Raw genomic sequence first — 17,717 nt, 5'->3', positions numbered from 1 at the left:
TCGAGAGTTCTCTTGATCCACGTGTCTGCTCCAGCGACGCGAACCCTGAGGGTGGTCTTCTCTGAGAGAAAGCTGTACTTTGGTCACTCACGTTGTTCTGCCATCAGTCACCCCTCTTTTAAGACCTCTTTCACCCCTCCCGGTTTGCACCCTCCCCAGGAGGAGGCATCCCCAGGGTTCCAAAAGCAAAGCAAAAATCTTCACAAGAAGACATTACCACTTTCCACTCTCAACCCAGTTTGAAACGATCTCTTAACTTCTCCATACTCTTCGCACACAGATCCCTCAACTCTGGTTACTGGTGTTCGAATAAATTTAGTTATATCCCAGACGCACCTACCACTGAGGTCAGAGACCTACTTGACAATTTAACAGACGAGGGAAACCTCATGAACAGAGAACTAGCCAAAGGCTGCCCACAGAGGAAAACAGAAAATAACACCTGCTCTTCCCACCTGTTTTCCCCGCCCTCATTTCTGCACTTACTAGCCACCGGTCCTTTGTTTACCAAGTTCCCACTCCTGTACGGCTCACTTCCTCGCCCCCCTTTATTAAACTCACACACGGTCCTGCCTCAAACAACTTGCCCGGAAATTACATGCTAAAAGAGACGTTTACACAGGTGTCAAAACGCTACACACAGCTCCTTAAAAAGCGACGTCAGCACCGTTTCCCTCAGAGTTTTGGAACCCCGAGACCTGAGCTCTAAAATGCAAAGCGCCCAAGCACAGCTCTCGACCTAAAGCCCCGGGCCGTGCTGAAAGTCATCACGCGGATCGTACCATGCGGTGCGGCACCCCACGCACGCGAGGGCAGGGCCGCGCCAAGGGCGCTTCTCACCCCGCCCGCCTCGTGGCTTCTCCCTCTGGCGTCGATGTTCCCAGTTAGTTCGCTGCGCGACGCGGAAGTGAGGCCGGGGACGCGCGCGAGGTGACATGCGCAGCCTCGCTCAGGGGGCCACAGGCGCGCGCCAAAGGCAGCCCCGCGCAAGGCCCGGCCTGGCCGGGGCGTGCGAAGATCGCACAGCAGAACGCTTCTCACGCTGTTCAAATCCACAAGCACTTCAAACTCTCAAAAAACTCTAATCGGGCCAGTACTAAAGCGACGCCCTCCACCCAGGCCCGAGAGTTACCGTGCGGGGCGTGGTCGGCCTCACCCGGAGTCCTTCACATCCCGCTGGGGGCGGGTTATTCTGTTCGGTTCGCACACCGTGTGTCCGCTCCAGCTGAAGAGCCTGCGCGCGCACCGGACGTCCACGTCACCGCGCACGCGCTCCTACCCGCTCAGAGTCCGCCGCGCAAGCGCAAAAGGAGGCGCGAGCAGCGCCTCCCTCGCCCCTCCCCCAACATCAGGAGGCCAAACGGCCCGGGAGCAGCGACAAGACCCTTGGGACCCGCCCCTGGAGCTCAAGCCGCTGCTTTTCCGGGTCCAAGAAACCGATAAAAGCCTAATGAAGCTTCCAGAATCAAGAACGGCGGGGGAGGAAGAAGGCACCCCAATTCCCTCAGCCTCGCACACGAAGGCTTCGTGAAAACTGTGAAACCTTTGCCCGAAGGCTTTCTCAACTGTGTCCTGCACCGTTCCCCTCAGGCTTCTCAGCGGCCCCGCCCCTGCCGCACCCAGTCCCACCCACATCTGGCTCCACAGCCCCGGGGGCTTCACCAGCTCGTCAAATGAATCCGAGATCTTCTCCCCAAGGTGATGTAGGTTTGGATAACGCCAGACCGTCGGGAAACCTTGAAGAAAAGACTTTGAGAGACGGGTGCTCGAGTCTGCAACATCCACGATCGAAGAACACTAGGAAAGTAGGAAGGAGACCGAAAACTCCACTACCAAGTAGGAAGGGTAGAGTTGCCACTAATTTGCCTGACAAAGATGAAAGATGTCCTAATAAGACAGTAAACCGTGGAAACAAGAATTTTTTGCACGACGGAGTATTATCTAAGCTTTAATACCTTGATCCTGTGTTTTGAATTTTTGTTTGTTCAAGATATTTAAGCTATGAAGTGCAAAGAAAAAATTGCTGAATATTATGTCAGGCAGTTGCTGAACAAGTTAACGAACAGTATTTCTCCCAAACATCAAAAATTATTATTCTTCCCTACCCCTTACCAGTTGCTCCTTCTTCTGAGCTGCTAACACTCAAGTAGTAAAAAGGGAGAGTTGTTTAAAATGAGAAAGAAGAGGCAAAATAGAAAGAGCAGAAATTGTGGTCCATGTTTCCAAAGTGTATTCTTTCACTCTTAAAAGAATTAGCAAGTACTGAGAAGTATTAATTGCTAGGTGACCTAATGCAAAACACTATGAAGAAGGAGAATGAGGGGGTTGAAAGAAAGGAGCCAAGAGGAAGAGGCTTATCCAACAGAATTGACCAGAGCTGGATGGGATATTAGGAAGAAGGGTCTCGTTTCCCTCCATTCTGCTCTTCCTCTGCCACACCACGGGAAGAAACTTCTGGAATTAGTATGGACTGGAAAATGTTAGGCTAGACTTCTGAAGTTGCTCTGAAACCCCCAAGCAGGCACTGTCAACAAGAGCATCACAAGTGCAACAAATGAATAATACCCAAAATCCTAGGCAAAACTGACAAAACACCAGTTTTTTTTAAGATTTTATTTATTTTCGAAAGAGAGACAGTGACAGAGAGAGCACAAGCAGGGAGGAGAGGGAGAAGCAGGCTCCCACTGAGCAGGGAGCCCAATGTGGGACTTGATCCCAGGACCGTGGGATCATGACCTGAGCCAAAGGCAGATGCCCAACCGACTGAGCCACCCAGGTGCCCCAAAACACCAGTTTAACACCTTCTTCCTCTTCCCTGACCCCAAAAACCTCTTTTCCTGCCTTGTCAAAATCTCCCACCTCTTCCAAGAATGCTTTCTTCTCAAGGGTCTAAGGTTTCCTCATACAAAAATAAAAACAGAAATGTGTTGACCTAGCATTAAAGCATCTGATTCTAAGATGTAAATGACTGATGACTGGTTAACAACCATACTGAGTGGTAGCTGCATCCCAAACGAGACAAGTTAACATAAAATCTCTCATTGGAGAATCTCAGAGGACACCTTGGAGGACAGGGAGAGTGGAGATTTTCTTTTGCTACTCTTCCCCTACACCAAGCAAACATGAAATGCCAGATCTTTTAGAACCACCACCAGGGGCACCTGGGTGGCACAGTTGGTTAAGTGTGGGACTCTTTTTTTTTTTTAAGATTTTATTTATTTATTTGAGAGACAGAATGAGAGAGAAAGCACATGAGATGGGGGGAGGGTCAGAGGGAGAAGTAGACTCCCCGCTGAGCAGGGAGCCCGATGCAGGACTCGATCCAGGGACTCCAGGATCATGACCTGAGCCGAAGGCAGTCACTTAACCAACTGAGCCACCCAGGCGCCCTAAGTGTGGGACTCTTGATTTCCACTCAAGTCATGATCTCAGGATGGTGAGTTCGAGCCCCAAATCTGGCTCTGTGTTCAACACAGAGTCTGCTTGAGATTCTCTCTCTCCCTCCCTTGGCCCCTCCCCCATCTTGCTTTCTCTAAAATAGTTTAAAAATAAATAAAAGACATCCTTATATAACCCAAGTTTTTAAAACGCCAAGCTAACTGCTAAAGCTGACACTCCTGCATTTCACCTAGCTATTAGAATTCTCTCATTTCAGGGGCGCCTCGGTGGCTCAGTCCGTTAGGTATCCGACTCCTGGTTTCAGCTCAGGTCATGATCTCCGGGTCCTGGGATGGAGCCCAAGTAGGGCTCTGGTTCAGCTTAGAGTCGCTTGGAGATTATCTCCCTCTCCCTCTGCTCCTCCCCCTGCTCATGCGTACATGCGCTCTCACTCTCTTAATCTTAAAAAAAAAGAAAAAAAAATTCTCTCGTTGCAGTTAGCATAGCTAACCCCTGCTCATCAGCCTAACATAAAAATCTTTCCCTTGATTTCCCTTGTTTGAGCTTTCAAAGATATTTTACTAAATTTAAGAAAGGTGAGGGGTGCCTGGGTGGTTCAGTCGTTAAGCGTCTGCCTTCAGCTCAGGTCATGAACCCGGGGTCCTGGGATCAAGCCCTGCATCAGACTCCCTGCTCAGCAGGAAACCTGCTTGTCCCTCTCCCCCACTTGTGTTCCCTCTCTTGCTGTGTCTCTCTGTCAAATAAATAAATAAAATCTTTAAAAAAAAAGAGAGAGAGAGAGGTAGGGATAGAGAATGCATGAAATATAAACACAATTTTGATCCAAGATTGCTCTATAAACACATAGTCCCTATTCCACCTACATGCACACTTTTTCCTATTCAATATTTGAATGCCTTGTATGTGCTGAGGATAGGGCAAAGACTGGCACTTCTTTCACTGTTCAGATGTCTACACTAGAATTCTGAAAGTTGGCACAACTTAACAGAATCCACCAACAAAACAAACTATATTCCTTATCCAATCTACTCAGATCCCACCTACTCAGTTCCAATATCTACAGTAGTGACATACCTCTCTCAAGTGATTAAAATCTTTGGTCTTCATCATCTTAAATCTTTAGACAAAGCCATCACCACACACACCCCAAAATCCCCGGGCTTATGGCCTTATTTACAGTATTCTTAAGTCAACACAATAAAAACCATTCTTAGAATAAGAGCTACATACAGACTAGGTTACAAAACAGGCTTTTTACCAAAAAAAAAAAAAAACAAAAAACCAACTCCTTCACTATAGTGCAATAAACTTGTGTGCTAGGCAGTTGGAAAAAAAGAGGGAATCATACTATCTTATACACAACCCCATTCTTGCCTACCATTTAGTACTGCAACTAAAACCAACCCCTATCTAGGGGCAAAGTATGACTAGCTCCAATATGTAAAACATGAACTAAGGTAAGGAATTAAAAGTGGCAAAAAGTCCTACCTTCATGAAGCCAAAAATCTACTCAGAGGAGCTCTAAAAGTTTCTTAACCAGCATAGTAATATGATTAAAAGCATGTTTTAAAATGTTGAGAGGTGAAGATGGAAAAAGAGGACGTAAATGTGACAGAATGTTATCAATGTTCATTAAGAAATATCATTCCCTCTTGCTGCCTCCTATCTCAAGCCCACATAATCATGTTCCTTACCCTTTGCTAAGATCTTCCCAGAGGACTCAAACCTAACTGCTATTCACCCACCCTTCATGCGTAAGCTTATGTCACTTCCTCAAGAAACATTTTTTAACCCCCAAGGATCAGATGAGGTCTCCTCATAATATGCTCTCATAGTGCCCTGTATTTCTTTATAGCACCTACCACAACTCTGTATTTGTTTTAAGATTTTATTTATTTATTTGAGAAAGAGTGAGAGAGGAAAAAAAAAAAGAAAGAGTGAGAGAGAGAATCAGTGGGGGGAGGGGGGGAGAGAGAGAGAGAGAGAGAGAGAGAAGCAGGCTCCCCATTGAGCAGGAGCCTGATGTGGGGCTGGATCCCCAGACCCCAGGATCATGACCTGAGCCAAAGGCAGCTGCTTAACTGACTGAGCCACTCAGACGCCCCCACAACTCTATTTGTAAAACTATGTATTAATGTCTTGCCACTAGACTGTTAGCTCCACTCTATTCCAGTGCCTACCACATGTCTGGAACAGAGCAAATACATACTATCTGTTGAATAACTGATTATGAAACCATAGGTCCCAGTTTTCCAGGCAAGTCCAAATATCAAATACTGATTTACTGTCAACAATTAGGGATTTGGAAAACAGGACCATTATACATTTAACCACACTCATGTTACAAATGCAAATAAGCATTCTGCTTTGACCAATGTTTGCCAAAGAGGTGCAGTTTTAATTAGAAAAAACTAGTACCACTGACTCTCATCACAAATTATTTCTCCTTAGAGAAATGGATACATATTATTGACAGATACTTGAAGAGAGAAGAATATTTTCCTAGGAGGGTCGCCTGGGTGGCTCAGTCGTTTGGCGTCTGCCTTCAGCTCGGGTCATGATCTCGGGGTCCTGGGATCAAGCCCCACACCGGGCTCCCTGCTCCACGGGAGGCCTGCTTCTCCCTCTCCCACTCCCCCTGCTTGTGTTCCTGCTCTCGCTGTCTCTCTCTATCAATTAAGTAAATAAAATCTTTAAAAAAAAAATATTTTCCTAGGAAAGTCTAATTACTTATTGACTGCTTTTTGCCTGAATGACTTTCAACTGAATATTACTTAGCAAATCAACAAAGGCAAACAGATTCTTTGCATTGTAAGAAATATTATGATTCGGGGCGCCTGGGTGGCTCAGATGGTTCAGCGTCTGCCTTCGGCTCAGGTCCTGATGCCAGGGTCCTGGGATCGAGTCCCGCATCGGGCTCCCTGCTTGGCGGGAAGCCTGCTTCTCTCTCTGCCTCTCTCTCTCTCTCTCTCTCTCTCTCTCTCTCCCCCCGCCCCCGTCTCTCATGAATAAATAAAATCTTTAAAAAAAAAAAAGAAAGAAAGAAACATTTAAAAAAAAGAAATATTATGATTCTATAATTTACCATCTGGTAATAAAAGCAACAAGTTGTAATGAAGACTGCCATCTGCATATACTCATCTACAAGAAAAAAATCAGTAAATATCTTCAGAATTAAAGGATACCTTAGTAACGGTTTGTTTTGTTTGTTTTACTAAGACCTCAAAAAAAATGTCAGAAATCAGTAACATAAATGAAGTTTTAAAAGCTAGTTTCAGATGAATTACAAAATAAAAAAAAACAGGTCTAGGGGCGCCTGGGTGGCTCAGTTGGTTAAGCGACTGCCTTCGGCTCAGGTCATGATCCTGGAGTCCCGGGATCGAGTCCCACATCAGGCTCCCTGGTCGGTGGGGAGTCTGCTTCTCCCTCTGACCCTCTTCCCTCTCGTGCTCTCTAATTCTCATTCTCTCTTTCTCAAATAAATAAATAAAATCTTAAAAAAATTTTCAAAAAAAAAAAAGAACAGGTCTAAAAGAAACATAAACAATGAAAGTTGTCAATGTACTACTGAGTCCTTAAAAGAAACACCTTATCTGGAAAAGCATAAAAGAAAAAACAGGAAGAAATTTACCTAACTGGGACACCTGGGTGGCTCAGTCTGTTAAGCATCTGCCTTCAGCTCAGGTCATGATCCCAGGGTCCCAGGATCGAGTCCCACATCAGGCTCCTTGCTCAGCGAGGAGCCTGCTTCTCCCTCTGCCTGCCACTCCCGCTGCTTGTGCTCTCTCTCTCTCTAATAAATAAATAAAATCTTTAAAAAAAGAAATTTACCTAACTAAGCCTAGAGCTGCACAGAGATTTAAAACACAGGTGAGAACATATAAAAAGAAAGTAGAACTACTGGCCAAAGAGGAGGACTGGGAGACATTCAAGTAACCTTCAAGGCTAGAATCAGGCAAAAATCAAGAAGCCTCTAACAGAAAAATACACGGAGAAATTGTCCACAAATGCATATGAAAGAAGTCATGCTTACTTTACATGAAGTACCACAATGCTTCATGAAAATGAGTGACAGTCAACACAGCAGTTCCTAAACTACTGGACATTATAGATCAGTAAAATTTAGTTGACCATCATAAGGCAGGTTTCTGAAAACAAGATGATAGCTTTTGCACTGTAGCAAAATCTTAGAAACTTGATAAGGCTATGTGAGAACAATGTAGTGAAACCGAGAACCAAAGAAAAGAAAACAAAACAAAGTTTTATATTACAAAGTATGCCACCTACTATTACCATTCCTTCTTAAAATGACAGATATCTTAGGGGCTCCTGGGTGGCTCAATCAGTTAAGCATCCAACTCTTAATTTTGGCTCAGGTCATAATCTCAGGGTCCTGGGATCAAGCCCCATGTCAGGCCCCCTGCTCAGCAGGGAGTCTGCTTGTCACTCTCTCCCTCTGCCCCCCCCACCCTGCTCGCTCGCGCTCTCTCTCTCTCAAATAAATCTTTTAAAAATAATAATGGATATTTTAAGACCAAAAATCTAGGGAGAACACATCTCATAACGAGTAATAGTCTTTTATTTTGAATACATTTAGATAGATGAAAAATTCACTACATTGTCCTTATTTCATGATATACTATTGAAAACGTTGCAGCAGCGGGGTACCTGGGTGGCTCAGTGGTTAATCATCTGCCTTTGGCTCAGGTCATGATCCCAGGGTCCTGGGATCAAGCCCCGCATTGGGCTCCCTGCTCAGTGGGAAGCCTGCTTCTCCCTCTCCCTCTGCCACTCCCCCTGCTTGTGCGTGCTCTCTCTATCAAATAAATAAAATCTTTACGAAAAGAAAACAGAACAAAACTTTGCAGCAGGTATTTAGAAATAACGGCTAGCCATATATATAGCAAGACTCCCTAGATAGCTAAGACTTGGTTTCTGAAAAAATAAATAACACACAAAAAGCAGTGTATAAGTCACCTTGCCAAGAAATCAAGAGTCAGCCTCTCCTCATCAATAACAATACAGGAGAAAAGATGTTAGCCAGGAGATACCCCAAACCAGACTACAGAAGATACTCCAGTCCCGTCTAAAGAAGAGCCACATGATTAGCAAGCTACTTCAAGTATGTGCTGGGGAGAGAGGGGGAAGGCAGGTTTCTGAAAACAAGATGATAGCTTTTGCATTGTAGCAAAATCTTAGAAACCTGATTGGGCTATGTGAGAACAATGTAGTGAAACCAAGAACCAAGGTCAGAATGAGTTAATCTCCCAACTAATCACTGCATACTTAAAAACTGTGGGACACATGGTAGCTCATTGTGGCAAAAGAAGAGGCAGGTCAAGCTACACTTAGATTAAGCTAGGCTTCAGGCATATCAGACGTAAGGGAAAAATGGGGTGGGGGGGACAGCACTCTTTAATCTGAAAATTAACCTATGGGATTTTAAATATGATTTAAAAAGAAACAACATAAAAGGATCTTAAAACCTTTACCTTGACTAAAAATGTTAACCATGATCTAACCACTGGAGGGCAGGGAACACCTGTTAAAGGAGAGGAGGAAGCTGTACTGAAATAGAAAATATAAAGATTACTCAAGCAACCTGAATGCAGTGCATTATCCAAATTACCTATATAGAGACTATAAATTGTAGAGATCATACAGGGACAGTATTTTTCATCCCAAGACTAGTTCCACCCAACATTCTCTGAGTTATCTAAACACAAATAAAATAAATAAGGATACAATCAGTTCAATAAGTTTTTGTTAAGCACCAACTAGGCAATGAACCAGGGTTAAGGAATGGATAAAATTAAGTCCCTTTATGAAGTTCAAGTTCTAAGTAAAGAGACTGGATGATCACATTGCAATACTGTTGGTGGCAGTTTGGAAAAAGCCTTCTAGGAACACTGTAGAACACATACAACCTAGGTAATCTAGGAAGGTTACAAAAGAAGAGTGGACTTTTGAGCCGGGTCATGAAGGAGAAATAAAATTAACAAAGAGAGAAAAGGAGGCATTGCAGGTAGCATCTACATAGTCACTAAACAAAGAACTATAATAAATTATCCAGAATTTGGAGATAGGGCTGCCTTTAGAGAACAATGAAGTACAAGTCAATGCAATAGGTAAGACTAGTACCATGCAGAAGTAACCTACCCTGTGAAATGGAATCAGACACTTAGGAAATATTTATCTAATCTACAACTCCATGATGCTCATGATATATATACATTCACTCATTTATTTTTTTATTCAAGTATAATTAACACACTATATTAATGCTATATTAGTTTCAGGCGTACAATATAATGACTCAACAATTCTATACATTTCTCAGTGCTCATCAATACAAATATACTCTTAATCTCCTTTATCTATTTCACCCATCCCCCCTTCTGGCAACCACCAGTCTGTTCTCTGTATTAAGAGTCCATTTTTTGTCTCTTTTTTTCCTGCTTGTTTTGTTCTTAAATTCCAGGTATGAGTGAAATCATATGGCATTTGTCTTTCTCTGACACTTATTTCACTCAGCATTATACCCTCTGGGTCCACCCATGTTACTGTAAATTACAAGATTTCATTCTTTTTTTATAGCTGACTAATATGCCATGGTGTGTCTTTGTGTATATGGGTTGTGTGTGTTTTGGATACACATATATACACCACATCTTCTTTATCCATTCATCTACTGATGGACACTTAATCTCTACTCTGTACTGTCAAATATTTACCAGGGTAAAGAAAAGGAAAGCTACAGAAGCACAATGGAAGGAGGAACTGTCACTGAAGTATCAAATAAGGCTTGGTGTTAAAGGACGTCTAGAAGTTGACAAAGCAAAGAAGGCATTCTAAGCAGAACAATTTATACAAAGTCACACTATATAAAAGAAGAAAGTATTCCTTAATTCCTCAAGTCAAACATTTACTGAGCATTCACCACATAGAGATTTTGGAACACAAAGACAAGACATTCCCACTCTCGAGAGCTTGCAATCAATTATCAACCAATTATCATATAACCAATAATCAATAAAGAAGCAAAAACTAAGGAATCCTATTAGTAAGGATGGGCTCTCTGCCCAGGGTACAATGGAAGCACAAGCAAAGGGCAGCTAAATCAGACTAAGGAAGTCCAAAAAGAATTCTCAGAGAAAATGAAGAATGAGTACAAATTACTAAGTATCAAAGAGCAGAGGCAGGATGGGTATAAAAGAAAAGCATTTCAAAGAGAAAGCAACCTATGTAAAGACAAAGGAACAAGAGAGGGAACACATTCAGGGAGCACAATTACTGTAATATGGCTACAATTAAAAATGCCCATGATCTGTGGAGGAACAAAGCTATAGGACTAAAAAAGGCAAAGGGAACCGTATTATACAATACAGCTAGCAATCAAGAGTTGGGAATTCATCTTGTAGAAAAAGAAGAGCCATCCAAAGGATTATAAGAAGATATATGACAGGGGCGCCCGGGTGGCTCGGTCGTTAAGTGTCTGCCTTCGGCTCAGGTCATGATCCCAGGGTCCTGGGATTGAGCCCCGCATCCGGCTCCCTGCTCCGCGGGAAGCCTGCTTCTCCCTCTCCCACTCCCCATGCTGTGTTCCCTCTCTCGCTGTGTCTCTCTCTGTCAAATAAATAAATAAAATCTTTAAAAAAAAATAAGATATATGACATACTCAAACTCATGTGGTTTAAGAAAATTACCTGTGGCCACTGCTTAAAATGGTGTGGACCATGACGAAACTAGAAACCAATCAGACTTCTCTCTGTATGCACACAGTTGCTCGTATCAGAAACCTACTCATTCTTGAAACCTATTTCTTCTTCATGTGGCCCCTTGCATCTAGTCAATCACAAAATGTTCTTGTTGACTCTACATCCTTGACCTTCCTGACCATGATAACGCTGTCAAAACACCACATACCTGCCCTTACTAGAATTTACCACAGGTCTAATTTTTATATTTATTTGTGTAATTCTTTCATTGTCTTATCTCTCTTCTTCATCCCACCAACAGTACAAACTAGACTATAAATTAGGAATGTAACCTTTTTAAACTCTACATTATACCCTCAGCACCTATTATAGTATCTGGCACTTAGAAGCACTCAATTTAAAACATTTTAAATCCAAATGTTTGGGGGCACCTGGGTGGCTCAGTCGATGAAGTATCTGCCTTTGGCTCAGGTTATGGTCTCAGGGTCCTAGCCCGAGTGGGGCTCCTTGCTCAGCAGGGAGTCTGCTTCCCCCTCTTCCTCTCCCCTTCCCCCACCCCCTACTCCCAACTTGTGCTCTCTCTCAAATATACAAAATCACAGACCTCTAAGGAGTCCATGGAGGGGTTCTGGGTGGGAGGCATGAACACCCCAAAAGGGTATGCAAAATTTGGTGTACCTATGTACTTCTCCGGGGAGAAGGATATAGCTTTAATCAGATTCTTAAAGGGATATGTAATCCCCCAAGTATTTAGGAACCACTGGTCTGAGTGGAAACATCTAACAGGCATTTGGTGATAAAGGTGTGAACTTTAGCTATATACAAAGTTTTAGGAAGTAATTGAAGCCAGGGATTTGTAAAAGTTTTCCAAAAATATAGAGAGAGTGACAGATATCAGAGGGTTAAGGTCAGAACCCTGGGGAAATAGGCATTTACAGGATAAGCAGTAAAAGAAGAATCTAGGAAGGAGGAAGAGAAGATGTCACAGAGGTAAGAGAAATATAGGTGAGCATAACATCACAGAAGCTAAGGAGGAAAGAAATGTCTCAAAGAATAAGCAATCAGTCAACAGAGCCTAATGACCAAGGAGTCAAAGGATGAAGAACAAAAAAATGTTTCCAAGAAAGTATACACCATTTCGTAAGTTTAAAATACAAAGTAGAATAGTGCAGAGTGAGAGAACAGCCTTCCAGTTATGGAATGAATAAGTCACCAGAATAAAAGGTATAGCAAAGAGTATATATTCAGATGGTAGCTACACTTGTGGTGAGCATAACATAATGTATAAATTTGTCCAATCATTATGTTGCATACCTGAAACTAATGTCACATTGTGTCAACTATACTTCGGTAAAAAATAAATAGCCCATGAACAAAGTAGACTAGTGCAACAGGACACCCATATGACCAGGAATTAAATGGATATCAGGGTCTAATGCTCTGGAAAGACTCACACTGAAGATATAGACTGGGAAATCAGCAATGTATTTGGAAGAATTAAAAGAAATGACGTTGGGGCTCCTGGGTGGCTCAGTCGATTGAACAGCTGCCTACAGCTCAGGTCATGATCCTGGGGTCCTGGGATCGAGCCCCGCATCGGGGTCCCTGCTCTGCAGTGGGCCTGCTTCTCCCCACCCCCTCCCACCACTCCCCCTGCTTGTGCTCTCGCTCTAAAATAAATATTTTTTAAAAAATGAATAAGGGGCGCCTGGGTGGCTGTCGGTTGGGTTGGGCAGCTGCTTTCAGCTCAGGTCATAGTCCCAGGGTCCTGGGATCGAGCCCCACACTGGGCTCCCTGCTTGGCGGGAAGCCTGCTTCTCCCTCTCCCTCTGTCTGCCGCTCTGCCTACTTGTGCTCTCTCTCTCTCTCTCTCTCTGTTAAATAAATAAAAATCTTGCCAAAAAAAATAAATAAATAAAAATTTAAAAAATAAAATGAATGAAATTGTTCGGGGAGCTCATCTGGTGGTGGGGCTCTAATCTGGAATCCATGAACGATCTTGGGGGAGGATGACCTATGAAACTCCCAAAACTATGAGACTTTTGTGTAATGTATATATAGTAGCAACTTTCTAGAGAGAATCCATTAAGTTTTATAAGATTTTCAAAGGGGTGTATGACCCCCAAAAAGTTAAGAACCTCCAGAGCTAAAAGATAAAAGAGGAGGAGCTAGCTAAGTAACTCTGGAGAACATCAACATATAAAAAAACCCTGAAGTTTGGGGCGCCTGGGTGGCTCGGTCGTTAAGCGTCTGCCTCGGGTCATGATCCCAGGGTCCTGGGATCCAGCCCCGCTTCGGGCTCCCTGCTCCGCAGGCAGCCCGCTTCTCTCTCTCCCACTCCCCCTGCTTGTGTTCCCTCCCTCACTGTGTCTCTCTCTGTCAAATAAATAAAATCTTAAAAAAAAAAAAAAACCTGAAGCTCATCAAATCAGATTAACAAATCTAAAGAACTAAAAGTATACAGGAAGAGAGACAGTATGCATGGAACTCAGAAAATAAAATTAAATAAAAATAAATTTGTTATTATATATGCTATGTAAGTATTTCTCAAACTTTTTGTGATTCAGAATGAAAAATACACTGCTAACCAATGTACACACACAGATTATTAAAATAATTTTCCAGTAACCTGGAATGATCACAATACAACATTTACTTGCTAAAATGTTCATCTCTAAGAACAGGGGAGAAAAGACTGGAATTTATAAAGAGTAGGTTATTTAAGGTCCTGGGCTTTTGTTTCTGATTTTACTTGTTTTGCAGTATCTCTGATATTTAGACATTTATCTTTAACTTAATTTTTTCAGTAATTATATATATAAAACCTTTTTAAATTTTTTCTTTCAAGAGCCAAAACTAAAATGTCCCCTGGCTTCCCTACTTCACTAGTTTTATTTACCCTTGATCTATACCACCTCTCACTACCAAAAGAAGAGAAAAAGAGATGGGACGGTAGGCAGATAAGATTCAGCAAAAATAGGGCGCCTGGGTGGCTCTGTTGGTTAAGCGACTGCCTTCGGCTCAGGTCATGATCCTAGAGTCCTGGGATTGAGTCCCACATCGGGCTCCCTGCTCAGCGGGGAGTCTGCTTCTCCCTCTGACCCTCTTCCCTCTCATGCTCTCTATCTCTCATTCTCTCTCTCTCTCTCAAATAAATAAAATCTTTAAAAACAAAAAAGATTCAGCAAAAATAGAAGAAACACCAAGGGCCCAAAGACTAACGGTTCTTCTCTGAGTAGGATCTCTAAAGTGCAGGCCCTAAAACTGCACAATTTAAGTAATTAAAGCTTGAAAAAGAAGGATAACAGCAGATACACCAAAGCAGTTACATGAAATGGTAAAGAGCAAAGATTCCAGAGTCCCAATAAACTCCAACTCTACCACTCCTGATTGTGCGACTTGGGCAAATTACTCAATTTCTTTGTGCCTCAGTTTCACCATCTTAATTTTTTTTAAGATTTTATTTATCCATTTATTTGAGAGAGAGAGAGAGAGAGAGAGTACATGAGCTGGGGGAGGAGCAGAGGGAGAGGGACAAGCAGACTCTGTGCTGAACGTGGAGCCCTACACAGGGCTCAGTACCACAACACTGAGATCATGACCTGAGCCAAAATCAGGAGTCCAACACTTAACCAACTGAGCCACCCAGATGCCCCTATTTTTTTTAAAGATTTTAAAGTAATCTCTACACCCAACGTGGAGCTCAAACCCACAACCCCCAGATCAAGAGTCCCATGTTCTTCCAACTAAGCCAGTCAGGTGCCCCAGTTTCATCATCTTTAAAACGGAAATAATCGGGGTGCCTGGTGGCTCAGTCAGTTAAGCATCCAACTCTTGATCTCAGCTCAGGTCTTACCTCGGGATCATAAGTTCAAGCCCCTTAAAAACAAATAAATATATAAAAATCACTTTCATGTACACATTTAACTTCATCAAAACAAACTGTGTGGCTCAGTCGGTTAAATGGCCGACTCTTGATTTAGGCCGACTCATGATCTCAGGGTCCTGGGATCGGGCCCCACATCGGGCTCTGTGCTCAATGGGAAGTCGGCTTAAGGATTCTCTCTCTCTCCTTCTCCCCCTTCCCCTGCTTGCACGCATGTGCATGCACTCTCTCTAAAATAAATAAATCTTAAAAAAAACATAAACTTACATTTGTACTGATTCTTGTCTTTCTAAGGTGTTAATTTAATCTAATGCATCTCTAGCAATTAAGCTATAATAGCTTCTCTTTCAGAAATACATTTTTGGGGGCACCTGGGTGGCTCAGTCAGTTAAGTGTCTGCCTTCAACTCAGGTCATGATCTCAGGGTCCTGGGATGGAGGCCAAGTGGGGCTCCCCGCTCAGTGGGGAGTCTGCTTCTCCTTCTCTCTCTGCTCCTACCCCCTGCTCATGTTCACCCATGCCCTTTCTCTAATAAATAAATCTTTAAAAATCCATTTTTAAAAAATTAAAAATAAAGAATGAACAATCATCACCACAGACATAACACACAATACAAAGAAACAAAGGATTATGTGGTTTTCACTCAATCCTAGTAAAGGATTTTGAACCATACCTATAGTAAGAGCATACCTGGCTCTTACTATTCATTCCTGAATCCTCCCTGGGGATAAAACTCCATCTACTTATAATTTCACACCACTCTGTCAAAGTTTCTACAACCTCATAATTTGTTAAGATTTGTGGAAACGGGAGCGCCTGGGTGGCTCAGTCAGTTAAGTGTCCGCCTTTGGCTCAGGTCATGATCCCAGAGTCCCGAGACAGAGCCCTGCACCAGGTTCCCTGATCAGCAGGGAGTCTGCTTCTCCCTCTCCCTCTGCTGCTAACCCCTGCTTGTGCGCTCTCTCTCTCTCTCTCTCTGTGTCAAATAAATGAATAAAATCTTAAAAAAAAAAGACATGTGGAAACGAAGTTACAAAAATAAAAACTTTATTTCCTATCCTATGCAAAATCAGCCAAAATTAAAATTACAAATCAAAGATAAAAGTACATTCCATTTTTTTTAATTTATTCTAGATTTACTAGTAGGTCAAAAATCTTACACACATTTTTCTTATGGAAAAAGAAAATTCATATTCATATAATATTTTCACATAAAAAACTAAGATTAGAAACTCAGAAGTCTAAGAGCTCTTCAGGCAGTGCACAAAAAACATAAAATTGTACAACTCTTTCCTTAAATAAATAAGTAAAAACCTAACTACATAAACTCTCAATCTTTCTCTTTTTTTCCTAATATCACCTTGATATTAATCTTGACACAAACCCTGATCTAAGGGTTTCCAAAATGTCAAGAATGATTTATTTTTCTCACAGACCTACCTCCATCAGCATGATGTTCCTCCCATTAGACTTACTCTTTTGGATTAAGGAAAAAGTTGGCAAACTATTACAGCCCACAGAGGCCAACTAGGGCCTGTTTTTGTTCAGTCTATGAGCTAAGAATGGTTTTTAGATTTTTAAATGGTTGGGAAAAAATTAAAAGAGGAATGTTCCATAATAATAATTTCATAAAGTTATATATAATTCAATTGTGTCTATAAATAAAGTTTTATTAAAACACTTCTACATTTATTTACATTTTGTCTATGACTGCTTTTACAATGGCAGACTTCAGTATTTACAAGACCATATATGGCATTCTAATGGTTTTACACTGCTGCTCAGAAAACTACAAATAACAGTGATGCAGTTATATAACTTGACAGCTTTTCGAACACTATACTTACTGCCATATGTTTTATTTTTTATTACCAGAGCATACCCTTCAAGTCAAAACAAGAAGACAAAAAGTGGGCCTCAAATATACTTTTAAATACGGTATAGATAATTTTACTATCAAATTAGATAACAAAGCATTATGTTTATTTATACATCAACATTACCAGACTAAGCACTCATCACAATATTTCCAATTCACAGGAAAACAGAGTCAGAAAAATTAGAAAATTTAAATAGTAGATCTCATCACAGCTGAATTTCTTCACAAAAATAAAAATGACTATGCAGTCAAAGTAAGCTTCTTAGTGGCTTACTTGTTAGCCAAACAAGGAAAGCATTTTATCAACAGTGAATTAATTAAATCATGTTTGTGGAAGCCAAAGAAATGCATGTAGAAAAATAAAATTTATTTAAGATTATAAGCCTTTTGGGGCGCCTGGGTGGCTCAGTTGGTTGGGCGACTGCCTTCAGCTCAGGTCATGATCCGGGAGTCCTAGGATTGAGTTCCACATCGGGCTCCCGGCTTGGCGGGGAGCCTGCTTCTCCCTCTGGCCCTCTCCCCTCTCATGCTGTTTTTGTCTCTCTCTCTCTCTCTCTCTCAAATAAATAAATAAATAAATAAATAAAATCTTTTTTAAAAAGATTATAAGCCTTTTGGTAAGGACAGTAGTTCAAAAAAAAGTATTTTGTTTATCAGTTAAGAAAGAGGGCGCCTGGAAGGCTTAATCAGCAAAGCATACAAATCTTGATCTCAGGGTCATGAGTTCAAGCCCTGCACTGGGTGTATAGATTACTATTAAATGAATTAAATAAAAAAATAAATAAAATAATCACACAATATCAAGGCAATGATTTTGAGTGTTTTCTTGGCTCTT

The 17,717-nt window shown here is 41.9% G+C and overlaps 1 protein-coding gene across 13 annotated transcripts in view; it reads right to left on the bottom strand.

The window, feature by feature from the left end:
• MGA (MAX dimerization protein MGA) overlaps positions 1–17,717 on the bottom strand; it is a 158,613-nt gene that overhangs the window by 97,121 nt on the left and 43,775 nt on the right. For 9 of the 13 annotated variants that reach the window (XM_027569295.2, XM_027569301.2, XM_027569302.2 and 6 more), the window contains exon 1: positions 1,133–1,241. The exons of 2 other annotated variants lie outside the window; for them this stretch is intronic. The gene's annotated coding sequence lies outside the window, so the exon portion shown is untranslated. Of the gene's footprint in view, positions 1–782; positions 1,104–1,132; positions 1,242–17,717 lie in introns of those variants that run through there. 2 more of the 13 variants (XM_027569299.2, XM_027569296.2) reach the window with 2 other exon arrangements.

This window comes from Zalophus californianus, chromosome 6 (genome assembly GCF_009762305.2).
Source record: "Zalophus californianus isolate mZalCal1 chromosome 6, mZalCal1.pri.v2, whole genome shotgun sequence".
Classification (NCBI taxonomy): Eukaryota; Metazoa; Chordata; class Mammalia; order Carnivora; family Otariidae; genus Zalophus; species Zalophus californianus.
Note: the sequence above shows the minus strand (reverse complement) of the source record. Positions and strands in the feature narration are given on the sequence as shown.